We start from the raw sequence: 16,864 nt of genomic DNA, 5'->3' as shown, positions 1-16,864 counted from the left end.
CTCACTGTTGTGGCCTCTCCCGTTGCGGAGCACAGGCTCCGGACGCGCAGGCCCAGCGGCCATGGCTCACGGGCCCAGCTGCCCCGCGACACGCGGGATCCTCCCGGACCGGGGCACGAACCCGTGTCCCTCGCATCGGCAGGCAGACTCGCAACGACTGCGCCACCAGGGAAGCCCTGTTGTTCCTTTTTTAAGCACCGTTTAGGAGGGTAAGAGATGCAGTCCGGACGAATAATAGAGGTGTTAAGGAACACACCCAACATGGTGTACACGTGTCTGTACACGTGGTAGTATACTTTTATATATGTGAATAGAATATATGCAGAGATATTTGCATATATTTTATATCTATAGATCTGTGCTGTATGTAAGGGTGAAGGTAATGCTCAGGCGTTGAAAGTGAAACAGCTGCATTCCTTGAGCCTATCTGCTATGAGCCCTTATGAGTTTACTTGTTTTCTTTTTTTTAGAAGAGGTCCGGGTGGGCTCAGAGGCAGAGGGAAGGAAAAAGGAGATGTGATGACTGGAGAAGCTGACTGCTCACTGATTTACCCCGGAAGCTTAAAGTTAGGGTCCTTATCTTGGTTGTCCCACTGACAAGTCCTAGATTCTGTTCTTTCATGGAGAGCAGGGCAGATACCATTCCATCTTTATGGCCTCCCAAAGTGGATTCCTTTGAGAAAGTTAAGTGAGAAGCTGATTACCATGCATTCTTAGTCCTGGTTTCCTGCATGGTCAGAGGCTCCTCTCCCTACTAGATTCTCAGATTCTTGAGATTTTCAGACTTGCACTAAGTGGTATGTAGTTTGCACATTCCTGCAGCCAATATTAATGAGAGCCACTATTTACATAGGGCTTCTTATGTGCTTCCACGCTGTTAGAGATATCCATCTGTTAATTCACCAGGTACATATAATCGTTGTCTCCATTTTACAGATGTGGAAACAGAGGCACAGAGGGTCCCACCATTGGCAAGAAGTGAAGTGGACCCAGAATTTGGCAGTCTGGTTTGGGGTCTGAGCTCGTAACCACTCTGCCATGCTATTCTCATTTTACGTTCAGAGACAATAGCAGGCAAGGTGTTCCCTAGAGACTGACAGTCGATGCTTTCATGAATGACAAGCCATGGCACTAGAGAAAAAGCAGCATTCAGCTCACTTTCATTCTGTTCTATATCAGAACAGACACTGGTGTTTCAGTTGCAAAAGGGATGGGGAAGTCTAATTTTGGCATGCTGTTACCTAGACATCACAACATCTGAAAGGAGAACAGGGGATGCTCTTCCTATGTTTCTGGAAGCCCCTCCCCATCACCCAGAGGTACGTGGTGAGTCACGTGCAGAGTAGTCATTCTCACATGGCATCAGCGCTTGGCTTGAGCTTCAGTGATGGCTCTTGTCACTAAGATCGATCATACCCAAAGTATGTCTCCCTAGTTGCTGTTGTGGGGTGTATGTGGGGAGCGGGTGGAGTGGGGAGGACGCTGAGGCAGAGGATTAGTGTAGAGACATCAAAGGAGGGTAAGATCAGATTTCACCCTCTAGCAGTCAGGCAGACCCTTCCAAACTTACCCCTCACTCTGCTCCCAAACAAAGCCTTCCTGTCCGTCAGCTAAATACATTTCCCCATGTCCCCTGCATATGGACCACCCCCTCCAACTGCGGTCCTCTTTCCCATCCTCTGTTTCTGAGGGAGTCTTCTACAGTCTTTAGTGTTCACTTAGAATTCCATCTCACCTGCACAGTCTTGCCTGAGCACTCCCATTTCTAGACTGTTCACAAATGGCTGGGAACAGGGTCGAGGTTCACATCGAGGAGATGTGTGATTAGGTGTAGAGACTTAATTGTCCGGGAGGCAGTGTCTGGGTCCGACTGTGGGCCCAGTAAGTGCAGTTTGTAAGAAGGCCTGAGAGTTGTCCCAGTGCTGAGCCTGAGTTCAGGGGAGGTCAAGCGAGGCCCATGGTAGAGCCCGAGGGGCAAACAGCCAGGTGTGGTCGAGAAGAGCAGGCACCAGAAGCATTCTGCTTGAGCCTACGTGTACCCGTGCGATAGATCTCAGCCAGGGCATCAGATACAGGCTCCCTCTCTCCTCCAGATTTCACCAGCATTCCCACTGTACCATTCACATGGCATTTGATTATTTATACCTTCCTAATACTGGTAAACGTCTTCTAGGTGCTGTCTCTCCAAACTCCATGAGAACAAAAGATAATCTTTTATTATATACATTTTAGCATCTCTTTAGCGCATTAGGATTCTGCTGTGTTATGTCTGATAGCCATACTAGAAACATCAATTGCATGAATGAACCACAGCCACCCTGTCTGCTATAGGTTGAATTGTGTCCTTCAAAAAAAGATATGTTGGAGTCCTAAGTCCCAGTACCTCAGAATGTGACCTTATTCGGTGACAGGATCTTTCCAGAGGTAATCAAGTTGAAATGAAGTAATTAGGGTGGGCCCTAATCCAATATGACTAATGTCTTAATAAAAACGGGAAATTTGGACACGGAGACAGACACCCATAGAGGAGAGATGTTGTGAAGAGACAAAAGGAAGAAACAGACGTCGATAAGCCAAAGGGAGAGGCTTGGAACAGAACCTTCCCTCACAGCCCTCAGAAGAAACCAACCCTGCTGACACCTAGATCTTGGACTTCTAGCCTCCAGAACTGGGAGACAATACATATCTCGTTTGAGCCACCTAGTTTGTCGAACTTTGTTATGGCAGCCCTAGCAAATTTGCAGATACACTATTACTTACTGAGCACTTATTCTGTGTGAGGCTCTGTTCTAATCACTTTACAAATGTTAACTCCTTTAGTCTAACAAAATCTCCCTGAGATAGGTACGGTACTATTGTTACCAGAGACAAAGAAACTCAGATCCTGAGGAGTTAACTGAACTTCCCAAGATGGCTCAGATAGTAAGTGACAGGGCTAGGATTTTAATCCAGGCAGTCCGGCTGCAGAATACTCACTCTTAGTCATGATTGCATAGTGCCCCGGTAAGTTCTCTTTATCTGAAAGACTACAGACTGGTGGGCTTCAGGCCACATTCACTTCACATGTGTCTTGATCTTGAGGCAGAATATGTTTTCAAAAGATGCATGAAACCTCTTCTCTTATCCCACATGCTCTCGTGCGGTATGACTTTGCCACCTCCTTTCAAGAGATGGAGTCCAGGGGACTTCTCTGGTGGCGCAATGGATAAGACTCTGTGCTCCCAATGCAGAGGGTCCGGGTTCAATCCCTGGTCAGGGGACTAGATCCCACACGCATGCTGCAACTAAGAGTTCGCATGCCACAACTAAGGAGTCAGTGAGCCACAACTAAGGAGCCTGCCCGCCGCAACTAAGACCCAGCACAACCAGATAAATAAATAAATAAAATAAAATAAAATAAAAAAGAGAGATGGAGTCCATTTCTCTGCCTCTGCTTCCATGAGACTAAGTAGGTACTGTGACTACTTTGACAAACAGCAAAGGATGATAGTGATGCTGTGGAAGGTCCAAGCATGGTTCTTAACTGGTCTGGCAGTTTCTATTTTCTGCCTCTTGGAAGCCAGTTGCCATGTAAATGCGTAAATTCTTGAGGCCACCATGCTGTGAGAAGGCCAAGCACATGGAGAAGCCCTGAAGGATGAGACACCATTCAAAGAGAGAGAGACAGAGAAAACCAAGGAGCACAGATAGAGAGGCACTAGATATGGGGGGTAAGAATCCATCATTTGGGACATGGACCCATAGCCCCAGCTGCCTCAGCTGACACCACATGGATCAGAAGGGAATCACTCAGTGGAGCTCTTCTCAAGTTCCTGAACCACACGTCATGAGCAGCATAAAATGGTTGTTGTAAACAACTAATTTGGGGGCTGTTTGTTACTCAGTGTAGATAGCTAATACAAATCTAGACAATATTTTACATAATTTAAGTTGATTACAAGTTGAGACAGGTCTCTGTCACACACACCCACCTCTCCCCACACAAGGATTTTCAGTATTTCCTGAAGAATTAGAAGAGTCAGCTCTTCCTGCTTGGCAACAATTGCTTGAGATTCAGTAGAGCTACCCTTTGGAGGCACATGCATTCTGTAGAGGTCACCAGAGTCCCCATCAGACTTACTCTTCTCCTTTATGCTACTTGCCTGTCCCATCCAGGCATTTGAAATTTGCCATGTAGCTTCAGCTGTTTCATTAAAGCCTCCCACTCGGTTCCCAACAAGTTAGCAACATTCCCCGGCTCCTCCAGATATTCACACAGCTGCACCAGGCTCTGGAGCTCCAGAGCCACCGGCCCTATCCTCCATTCCTCCAGTCTCCTCCAAGTACCATCTCCACACTCGGGAGGGTTGGGGCGTGCAGTGCTGCCAGGCCATCGTGCCTTCTGAGGCTTTCCTTGTTTGCTTGTTCGCTACTGCAGGAGGGGTGCTTCTCCAAAATTGAAACTTCATACTGTGCCATTCCTTCACCTCATTTCCAGGCCCCCTGCTGTGTGACCATGTGACACACAGTCATTCTGTGAGAACTGAGAAGGATATTGGCAGTTTGGGAGCTGTTGTTCCTGCTTATGTATTCAAGGAACATAATTGCTAAGTGCATCATCTGCTGTAATTTACACATCCACATATAGCACTGAGCAGGGCATTCTCTTCTTCCACGGACACCCAGGGTTGAAGTCTCATGCACACTCTAGCCTAGAGAGAAGCTGGCTGTTTTCCAAGGCCCGAGGCAGCCCAGTGGAAGACTCGAACAGCGTGGTTTCTAACCTCCGAAATAGAACCGGCAGAATTTCTTGTTAGATTATTTAGAATTTTTGCAGGGAGGATGCAAGGGATATATCTGCAGCATCTCACCTCTTTCGGCACTCTTTTCAAATGAGTTTCAGGCCCCTCGTAAGAGTTAGTTGTAATGATAGATCTAGGATTCGCAGCTATACACAGGCGGTGGTATTCAATAAGGGCTGATTCCTGCCCTCCAGACACAGCCTTTGGAGCAGAGCAGCTAGATGTCCCTTGAGGATTTCCCTGAAGAGAAAGCACTTCCTGGTGGCAGATTGGTTCCAACCCGTCAAGTTTGACCAGATCATAAAGGGGCACAGCTCTTTGACTTTATTCCACTCTTGGGTTTGCATGCATTTCTAAGGCCTGTAGAAAGTTTCACCGATGGTTTGCAAAGTGGGAAGGGCACTCAGCTGAGGCCCCAGGGTTCAGCTTAATTCATTTTAACGGCACTGCTGAGATGGCCCCAGGTTGTATCCCAGAGCTCAGGGTCTTTGAGAAGCTATAGATATGACCAGGAATGTGTCCAAAGTTGTGAAGGGCACACAATAGTATAAGGTATCTGCTCTCCCCTAGGTTATATTTTAAGCTTACATTTTAAAACAGGAGACACAAGGAATAACGTGGAACAATGATTTTAGAGGACTGGAAAAAAGAGAATGTTGGGAAACTCCAATCCAGGCAGACTCTGCTATCAGACTTCCTGGGTTGGAATCCTGGCTCTGCAGCTCAGCAGTATGACTTGGGGCAGTTTACATAACCACTCTGCCTCGGTTTCCTCATTTATAAAATGGGTACAAGAGTGCCTCTGTCAGTGGCACTGTGGAAGCTAAAGGACTTAGTACATGTAAAGGGCTGAGAATGGTGCCTGGCACTTGGTAAGGACTCAAGGAATGCTAGCACTTAGCATTTCACCTGTAACTCTGCATCATGTGAATGCTTTCATAGCCCTTGTGATTTCCTTTATCGGTTGCTCATTAAATGTCAGAATAGCACCCCTAAGCGCCAGGCCCCTGAGAGCTGTCAGTGTCCTTCTGTTCTTAGCTGCAAAGGGCAAAGGAATAGAGCTGGTCTTTGGATCCAACGGCACCACCACTTGTTGGCTGTTTGACCTCGGGTCACAGGGTTAACTTTTCCATACCTTGATTTCTCCATCTGAAATGGGGACAACAGTCCCTACCTCAAAGGACTGTTATGAATTGAATTGTATCCCCCAAGATATGTTAAAGTCCCAACTACCAGTACCTGTGAATGTGAAACAGGGTCTGTGTAGATGTAATCAATTTAAGACGAGGTCATTAGGGTGGGCCTTACTCCAATAGGACTGGTATTCTCGTAGAAGAAGGACATTTGGACACAGACACATGAAGAGAGAAGACCATGTGAAGACACAGACACAGAGGGAGGACAGCTATGGGAAGACAGAGGCAGAGATTGGCATTATGCTGCCACCAAAAACTGCAAGAGGCAAGGAAGGATCTTCCCCTGAGCCTTCAGAGAGAGCACGGCCCTGCCAACAGCTTGACTGTGGACTTCTAGCCTCCACAGCGGCTAGAGATGAAATTTCTGCTGTTCTTAAGCTACTGAGTTTGTGGTACTTTGTTATGCAATCCTAGGAAACGAATTCAGAGATTATGTAGACAGTGGACTCATAACAGTATGTGGCATAGCGTGGGTGCTCAAAAGTAGTTCTTCTGAAGGCTACAAAGCAGTGAATACGTGCCCTGTATTTGCTGTTGAGAAGACAGCTCAATTGCCCGGAGGAACAAAAGGGATGGTTAGGTTCTTTAGCATGCACCTGGGATCCTTCAGATGCAAGTTTTCAAAGAACAGGTCTTCTATTTATTCAGAGCCTTTGGTGTTTCACAGGAGGGAGAGTGGAGCCCATGTGGGCCTTCAACCACTAGAGGGCATTTGCAGGACATCAGATTAATAGGAGCCAAGCTCCCGTGGCCAACCGAAGGCCAAACATTCTGTATGACCCACTGTGCGAAAGTAGGAAATAAATGATTCAACCATGAATTTATTTATTGGTTTCTTTTGGTCAGTAGCTAGTCAAGTGTTTCAGTTAGGAATTCTGAGCAGGTAAGAGTGTAAACATCTCAGCGTGTGTCCTATCTGACTTTTGTAGTGGTAGCTATTTCCCCATCTGTGTGGGAAGAGGCAGGACAAAGAACTCCAGCAGTACGAAAATAAATTCAAAACCAAAGTCAACAATAAGTGACAGATTTAAGCCCAGTTATACACTCAGGTAATAAAAACCAAGCAAGGCTACTAAAATAGGAAGCCCCAAGATGGGACGCTTACCCACATGCCCTTTGGAAAGGTTCAAAGTAGAGTCTTGGACTAGAATCCCGCTTCATGGCGATTCCCGTAATTCAAAATCTGGCAAGTGGCTAGGGGCTGAATGGGAAAGGCAAAGCCGCAGAGGGGAGGTGGGGATTGGAGATCTAATTCTGTCTCTTTCTCAGTGATTGACATTCCAGCCAACCCTAGACAATTCACTGAACCTGTCTGGGTCATTGTTTCTCAATGTATAAAACAAGGATTATACCAGCCATCAGATCAATTTTCTAGAGTTCATTCAGGTCCCCTAATGAAAGGCACATTATAAACACAAATTATAATTATACCTGAGAGTGCTTTTTCCTCTGAGGGAACCAGAGGGCTTTTCTGTCTTTGAAACTTCAATTATGAGAGTTAGAATATTACACATTTGTCAGTGGTGGATAAAAATTTATTCATGGTATGAATCACATAAGAGCAGGTTAATGATGCTCAGAATCTGAAAGTGGGGCATTACTGAGGTGAACAAATTACCTGGAACCTGGAGGCTTAGGGTCCAGTCCTCATTTTTCTACTAATTAACCTGGGGCCTTAGGCAACTCATTTCACCTCCCTGTACCTTGGCCATAAAATGATGCGGTTGGATTTACAAGGTATTTTCCAAATTTCAGTCACTCTCTTCATGATTTTTGCCAGATCTAAGAACCATGTGTATTATTATTAACTTGATATCATCTCTTTATTTTTTTCATTATTTCTTTAAATCCATTAATGTTTTAAACTTATCTTGAAGGAGTCTTCCAAAGCTATGAGCCTAAGAAAGAAATTAAAGTAAGTACAAAACAAATAGAAGAGCAGCTGATGGTGTTGATAAAATCTGGATCTATGGCGTAGCAGAGAAGCTATAAATTTTTTAGACTAACAGTGTTTTGTCTACCAGATAGACGTGTTAACGCCTGATACCGTTAAGTCAGAAAAAGATTGGCGAAAGCAGTATCAAATGGATATCGATGGGAGAACGCTGGGAGAAAACATCCTTTAAAAAATATTAACTGAAAAGATAGATCCTCAAGGCAGCAGAGAAACGCATCGCACAAAGCCAGGATTTGTGTTGACTGTTGCCCAGAATGTTGTATAAAATAAGGGTGAATTTAGAAAGAAAGCGTTCACGTCAAAATATTCCATTAATTTCCTAGGTGGATGGGTACCAGCAACCCTACAGTTGTTGGTTTATTCAAGTAGTCGTGTTCTTTGAGTGCTGATAACGTTCTAGTAACTGATGATACATTCATGAACTAAGTCCTTATTCTCCAAGAGCTTGCTCTGCCCTAGGCTGTGACATCAGGGGACTTGGGATGACACCACGCTGTAGCTGTACGGCCTCCAGACCTGGAGATAAAGGAAGGGTCTGTGTTCAAGAATCACCTCTGTGCATACATAGCTCTGAGCTCTATGCCAAGTCCTTTTACGTTTCTGAGTCTTCATTGCCTCACCTTTAAGCAGAGCTAATGATATTTCCCAGAAAAGGTGAAATTGACAGAGGATATGTGAAATGACCTGGCATGGCACAAATAGCAAATGCTACATAAATGTTCCTTGAATCGGAGAATCATAACATTAGAAGGGAATTTAGAGATAACCTAGCCTGTTCTTTCCCAGAAATAGAGCTGGAAGCCGCAAGACATTTAAGCTGAAGGGCACAATATGGAGGCTTGGCCTATCGCCCTGTTGCTTCAGCGTGAGATTTTTGTTGTTTGGCTACGCGATTTCATTTCAAATAAGGTGATGCTACGCTCAGAGCTACAGTCAAATGTAACACCATATAGTCATCTTCACATATCCCCAAACCAACCTACAATGGTTTGATGATAACTATGTACTCTGGCTAATCCAGCCCACCATTCTTTTGCTTTAGGGTAAAAAATTCTATATTATCTGCCGTTAGGCTTTTTTAGGTTGTGTTTTCGCACACATTTGCCATCGTTGCTGTATTTCTTGATGCATGGCATAGCCAGGATACTATTTGAACAGCTATATTTCTACTTTCCTGTTACAAGTGGGACTATAGATGACTCAGCCTAAGACCTGGGCAAGCAGGCTGGCTGCCCTGGGCCCTGTGTTATGGAGGTCCCTTCTCCAGCCCCCCACCAGTAGTACTACTCACTAGGAGAATGGGGCAAAGAAGAAACACCTCTCCCTAGCCTCTCCTTTCAGATCCCACTCCTGGTAATTGGGACTTTGCAATTCCTTGTCTAGATGATTCTAGTACTTTTGCTAGGCCTTCTCCACCAGGTCCCTCTTCCTTAGGATAGACAACGCTTTCAGCACGCACAACCCTAGGCATGAGGGGTAACCCAGGAGAGGGACAGGTAGAGGAGATGATGGTAGAGCTTGGAAGTGCAGCTTAAGGTGTCCACACACACATGCAAAAGGCTGTTCACAGCAGAGCAGAAGTGGATGGGGGAGAAGTAGGAAGAAAAGTGGGGTTGGGCTTTGCCATTTTAGTCTACTCTCCCCAGACCCTGCAAATATTTCGTTGGAGCTAATTTCTCTCTTGATAGATATCTGGTGTGTCCCTTCTCCCTTCCACCTGATGGCTTCCCTTTGTCCATTCATGACTCTCCGGCAAGTCTACAGAGGACTGATCTGGGCAGAGAGTAGAGGCTAAACTCAGATCAGATCCTGCTCCCGTTTGGTGAGTAAAAACTGATCTTTGTAACTTGTGAGCAGCCTTGATAAAATGTTTCCTAGAATCACAACATCTTAAAATGTGAAGGGACCTCAGGGGTCATTTCTCAAGTCCATGATGGCAAGAAAAATGAAAGCTGGGAGACACAAAGACAGATAGCTAAGTAAACACACGATTAATCTAACATCTCAAATTCGTCTATTGATACAATCTTGTTTGCCATCAAGGTATGTGATCATTAGCCAATGGTACCAAAACGTGACTTGTTCTTAGACCAACGGTACTTGCAGTTGTATGTCTTTGCAGTTGTATTTGCAGTCACTATAAAGCAAAGGAGACTTGTGACTATTTTATACCTGGCAGACTATTCTGAAGGAGACATTATAATTCTCGGTCCCTTGCAGGTGACTCTAAAGCACTTCTTACACTCTATTTATTTTGTTCATTTAACTAATAATATTTTTAGATGTATTTTTATTTTAATATTTTTAAGTACTGACAACTATCCCTTTTCCCTTAAAAATCTTACCTGTCCTGTGTCTTATTTTCTCGGTTTCCTGCTCTTTGCCCAGGTTAGTACGATACGCTCATCTAGCGTATAATGTCAGTGGCCAACGAAAACTTAAAGGTTCCTGCCTTAGACAGCACTATAAAACCAACTCTCAATACCTGAACTAAAAATGTTAGAATTTTAGACAGAAAAGCAGATCTGGAAAGGGAGGTAATAATGTACCCCTAAAGCTTTTGGAATTGCTGCATCCACAGAAGCAGCAGGAAGGAAAAAGTTTTGGGTGGTAAAGAAAATCAACCCTTCAACATCCAGCATAAAACAAACAAAGCCAAAAGAGACAGAGACCTAACCATGCTTCACTGGGTCAGTTAACCACACAGGATTAAGCAGCACTGAACAGAGGGTGGTGTCTCCGAAGACCAGGAGATGCAGAAAATGCGATGAGACAAGGAAGAACTTCTGCAAGGGAACAGCTGCGGTCAGGGTAGAGGCATCACAGAAATCATATCTGGTGACAAAGACAGTGCGGAGCCCACAGGCTGTCTGTGGGTGGAGAAGAAAAAGGCTGGTGATGCAGAAACATAAAAGAGTTGCGTGGTGCAGAGGGATGAGTGAGGGATCTCCATTGCAGTACGGGAAGGAGCTCTTCAATGCACAGGCTGGCTCTGCTTGGTGTAGAAGGAAGAACATTTGTGTCTCAGTATGGGGACCTGGAACGTGAACTCCTAAACTTTTCTCTGTGCGATACACACAGTGATGTTCCCAGACAAGACCTGCTCTGATGGTCATGCCGGGCGTGAAGCAAGATTGTTGCGGTCCTGTCACTTCCCTCTCACCTTCTCAAAAAGCATGTTAGAATGCAGGGAAGAGGAGTGTTCAGGTCCATACGGCAGGAAGGTTCCCTGCTTCCTGCGGGACAGCAGTCACTATAACCAGGAACAACAAAAGGCAGTGTTTGGTAAAGCAGCTCCTGGCTAGGAAGTCTCAGAGACTCTCTAAGCCTAACACAGAGGAGGCCCAGCTTGGGCATGGAAAATGTCTGCTCTACGCAAAGAGCCAATGTGCCATCCAGCCAGCCGCCACCTCTCTCTCTCCCCCCGCCCCCTGCATACCCTCTCACGCACACACCTGTCGAATGTAAAAATGTAAATGTGTACAAGGACAGGATTGATGATCCACGCTGATTCAAGAGGAGAGAGGAGGAATACACAAGTCTGACTGCCTTGTGGGCATCTGATCCGCAGAGAAGAGAGAGATATCCAAGGGGACGGTTTTTTCCTACAGTGATGGTGAAAGGGGCAGCCGTGGGGAAGCCCCAAATGCCCAGAGTGCAGCATCTATGCCTACTGAGTAGGGGGGTGAGGACAAACCCCACTGCATATGGACTTTCCATAAATCAGAAGATAGGACTCAAACCTGAAGGCAAGAATTTTTATAAAATTCCTCTGAATTATCAAAGTGTCTTGACTTGCTAATAGTAAAGCCGCTTGCGAGTACACTTTGTCTCCCCTCCACTGTGACGGGCATAGTACTGGACGACATCAGGGTGAACTTGAATCTACACTACTCTTCTATTTGATAAGTAAATCATAAACAAGCTTTTTTTTGGTAATCACGTTATCTGTGATCCAGTTCACAACTGGTGAGGACCCTTCTGTGTGTCATGCTACTGAGTTGGACGGGATCAAGATAGATCAATTTTCCCTGAGTGGCGTTAAAACTGAGAAAAGACAATAATCATAAGCTGTCAGTTTTCTGTATGTGTGTGGATTCTGTGGCATGGGAAACTGAGGGCCAGCACCTATTAATGTTGAATTAGAACTCTGTCCATTACATGAGTGGTTCCCAGAGACAAAGAGAAAAGTCACACGGACACTCATTTCCATGAGCCAAGGCCTTTGGAAAGGGCCTAGTATTCTGATCTGATTTTGTTTTAAAGGTTGGTCTGGCATTTCAGACTGAAAACAGGACAATAGACAGCTAGATAGAATTTTAGGAAACAGTTTGAGCTGAATCTTGTTTGAGTGGAAGTGACGATGCTGCAATATCAGAGCCACCAATAAGAACCTTTGGGGAGGCACTGGTGAGAAACAGGACTTATAAGGTATTCCTTTTACCTAAGTATCTAATCACATCATTAAAACTGAAGACATTATAACTAGAAAAACACAGAGTATGCACCAAGTGTCCAAGAAACTTTGAGGTGGGGGAACATACAGATACCCCAGGCATCTGGGAGGAGGGCAAAGGAGAGGAGGGGAAATAGGCTGGTTCCATCTGAACCCAAGGAGCTGCTGTCTAGAGCATGGGTGATCATGTGACTGCATCTCTGGGCAGCTTTGCCTGGGCAACAGATGTCCTGCAAAGTGACTTAAAAAAAATAAACAACTTTGGAATAATTTTAGATTTACAGAACTATTATGAAGATAGCACAAGAATTCCCATATACCTCACGTCTAGTCTTCTTTATTATTAACATCTTATATTAGGAAGTACCTTTGTCATTGAACCGATATCAATACATTATTATTACCTAAAGTACATACTTAATTCAGATTCCCTTAGTTTTTATACAACGTCCTTTTTCTGTTTCAGAATCCCATCCCCAGTACCACATTACACTTAATCATCATGTCATCTTAGTTTCTCAGAGTTTCCTTTTATGGATGACCTTGACAGCCCTGAGGAGTACTGGTTAGGGACTTTGTAGAATATCCCTCAACTGGGATGTGTCCGATGTTTTTCTCCTGATTAGAATGGGGTAATGAGGTAATGTGTTTTTGGCCGGAGGACCACAGAGGCCAGTTTCATCACATTATACCTATGGTACATTATATCAATATGACTTATCACCATCGATGTTGACCTTGATCATCTGGCAGAGGTTGTGTTTGTCTAGTCTCTCCTTTGTGAAGTTATTCTTTCAATACGGTACTCTTTAGAAGGAAGTGACTAAGCACAGTCCACACTTACAGAGTGGGGAGTTATGCCCCCTCTCCTTTAAGATGAACTAGCTTCATCATTTATTTGCAATTCTTCTGTATAGGAAATTTGTGTCTTCTCTCCCATTTATTCAGTCATTTATTTACATGAGTATGGCCTCATAGATATTTATTTTATACTTTGGATTATAATCTAATGCTACTTTATTTATTTTGTTGCTCAGCTGATTCCAGCTTTGGCCACTGCTAGCTCCTTTAGTTGGCTCCTGTGTCTCTGTGACATCCCGCCCTCACTGTGGGTTTGTTTGTTTATTTGTTTTGGACACTTTCTTACTTTCTGGCACTACAAGAGGCTTCAGGCTCATCCTGTATATTTACTTTCCCAGTCTTAGACTCAGTCATTTCTCTGAAGAACACTGGTTCCTTTTACAGAAGAATGACATTAGAAACCAAGATCTGAGTGCTAAGCGGTATGACTTTTTTTTAAAGTTCTGAGCTGTCCACTCTGTAGCACGCCTACAAATGTGACCTGGCATATTCAGGATGCTGCAATGACAGCTAATGATCTGAATTGTCCTGACAGGTGGAAGGATCCACACAAAAACTGAGAAGACAATGAAAGTCCCGGTACCATGAACTCCAGCGGGGACAGCGGTGCTCCAACTTTTGAGTCACTCGTGTCTTATGCAGAACCCAGCTCCACTACACTGCCCAGAAGCTGCTGCACCTGCATAAGCTTTGTGTGACATTTATGAACAGGAGTCAACTATCTAAACATTAGCTGACATCAAAGAATTTGTCAAGAAAGTAGACTTCGGGGTTATGGCTGGTGTTTCTCCCCTGCTGGGTTTCACATCTCGGTCTTCCGTAAAGGCAGTAAAAGCAATCATGGCTGAGTGCATGGGCTCTAGAGCCATCGCGGCCTCATTTTAAAAGCTCAGCTTCGGACTTCCCTGGTGGCGCAGTGGTTAAGAATCTGCCTGCCAATGTAAGCGACACGTGTTCGATCCCTGGTCTGGGAAGATCCCACATGCCTCAAAGCAACTAAGCCCGTGTGCCACAACTACGGAGGCCACGCATCTCAACCACTGAAGCCCGCACACCTAGAGCCCGTGCTGCACAACAAGAGAAGCCACCGCAATGAAAAGCCCGCGCACCGCAACAAAGAGTAGCCCCCGCTCTCACCGCAACCAGAGAAAGCCCACGCACAGCAACAAAGACCCAAAGCAGCTAAATAAATAAATAAAAAGCTTAAAAAATATAGATACCTTTGATTTGGAAATTCAAAGTTAAAAAAATAAAAAATAAAAAAATAAAAGCTCAGCTTCTCCCCCTTACTAGCCCTTAGGATCCTTCTGGGATCTCGCTTCCTGGTCTGTACAATGAGGACCATAGTAGTACCTACTTCGGACCTGTGGTTTTGAGGATTAAATGGGTGAATATATGTAAGCGGATTAAAGCAGTCACTGACATATAAGTGAGTGTCTGTTATTAAAACCTCAACATCCACCTCTGTATGTATCTATAGCTTCATTAGCAGCATTTCACAGAAATGATCCTGAGTAAATGGGAGATGGAACCACGTTTCACCTAATGTTAAGATGGCATGGAAGTATATAGCATATTTAGAAAGGTTTTGAAATTCAAAAATCCCTCAAAGGACTGGGTTAACAATGAGTCATCTGGAAAAACACGGCAATTCAGAAGAACTTTCCCCAGAGTTATGGATGGCCATGTCGTCCGTGTACTCTAGGTTTAATAGGAAAACCGTATGTATAGGATTGTTAAAGTTTACTGTGGCTGATAACGTTTTAGGGTCACAGGCAGAGAGTCAAGGAGGCTGGGACCGGCCAATAGTAGTGGCTGACTAGAAGGTTGCGGGAGGTGAAAACTGGCATCTTCCTCCCAGAAAGTAAAGTTTTGAAAATTTTGCTTTTGTTATGTGCGTGTATCAATGTGAGTGTGAGTGTACATATTTGTGTGTTAGGGGTGCCATCCCAAACTTCCACAGATTGGGTGATTTTAAAAGAGAAATTAATTTCTCACATTTCTAGACACTAGAAGTTCGAGATCAAAGTGCTGTCAGGTTGGTTTCTACTGAGTTCTCTCTTCCTGGTTTCTAGGCGGCTACTTTCTTGCTGTGTTCTCACATGCCTTTTCTCTGTGTGTGAGAGAGATCCCTGGGGTCTCATCCTCTTCTTAGAAGGATACCAGTCCTACTGAAGTAGGGCCCCACCCTTACTTAACCTTAGTCACCTCCTCAAAAACCCTATTTCCAAATATAGTTACACTGGGGTTAGCCTTTTAACATATGAATTTAGCAGGTGCACGATTCAGTCCATTACAGGGTGTGTGTGTGTGTGTGTGTGTGTGTGTGTGTGGTTTTAGGTTTGATTACTCTTGGCATTTGGCAAAATTTTCCTGTCAGTTGATATAATGTTCATTGTATTAAAAGGCAAATTGATTCTGGATTAGCCTTTCAGAATTAGCTCTTCTGATATGGGTTAGGAGAAAGCAGCATAAGAAAAGGAGAGAAAATCCTAAAAGAATAAGCTGGAAGAGAGAAATATCTTAAACTAGACTCTCTGACCTAAAGCCTCGTGAAGTAAGTAGCTGGTATGCTGATTTCTGGAGTGACCAAAGCCAAACTCTGAGCATTCTTTATATAATCTGGTTGGAAATATGTTTGCACAGAGTTTAATCACAGATGTATTCAAATAAGAAATGCCCCACTTGCCAATGCTTTCCTGGAAAAGAATAAATAAACCCCAGGAAATTGGCCTCAAACGAATTAATTCCACTTCATGTTGCTGGTCCATCTTTGGTAGGATCAGATGCCCATTCATTCTGGGGAAGATGGAGCACATATATTTGGCAGAATCTCAGGGTATTTAGGGACCTGGAAAGAGTGAGATTAGAACTACATCCAGGGAATTGTAAACCTTTTAAAGTGCTGAAAAAGGTGTTTTTATATCGCTTTTATAAAGTTGTGCTATAAAAGATAAGCTAAAAATCACAATTTTATATACAGTCTATCTGCCACCAAAGAGCACTACAGCCAGGCTAGAGGTCATGGTTACTTAAATTGCATTTGATATATTTAGAATTATTTATAAATTCTTATTAAACAATCATGTTGAACACTTACCATGTTCAAGGAACAACATTAGACACTATGAGTATAAGAGGTTTTGTAAGATGCTGTCTTTTATTCCAATGTCTTCTTATCTATTTGGGGTGATGGCACATGTACACAAACAAGGATAATAATAATAAAAATAATAAATAGCTAACATTTATCTGGCACTTCTATGTGTGAGACATTTTCCATATATAATTTCATTTAACCTAATCCTCAGACAACTCTAAGAGATGGGTAATCTCATTTAACAGATGTAGAAACAAAACTCATGGAGATTCCACGACACCCCAAAGTCACCTCGTAGGAAGCAGAGACACTGGGATTTGAAGCTGTTCTATCCACTGCAAAGGCCTAATCTTTCAACCACTAGGCTATAGTGAAAAGTGCCCAAAGACTGGTGTAAATGAGAAATGATTTGGATTTTAGGGGAAAATGTGATCAGGTGGCAAAGTAGAGAAAGACTTTGGGTTGGAAATATAGAAATGTTAAACATATTCTCAGTAGGCAGAAATGAATGCA

This window comes from Aethalodelphis obliquidens, unplaced genomic scaffold (genome assembly GCF_003676395.1).
Source record: "Aethalodelphis obliquidens isolate GAN/ISIS:26980383/991018 unplaced genomic scaffold, ASM367639v1 scaffold7, whole genome shotgun sequence".
In the NCBI taxonomy this organism is placed as follows: Eukaryota; Metazoa; Chordata; class Mammalia; order Artiodactyla; family Delphinidae; genus Aethalodelphis; species Aethalodelphis obliquidens.
This window is presented reverse-complemented; position numbering follows the sequence as displayed.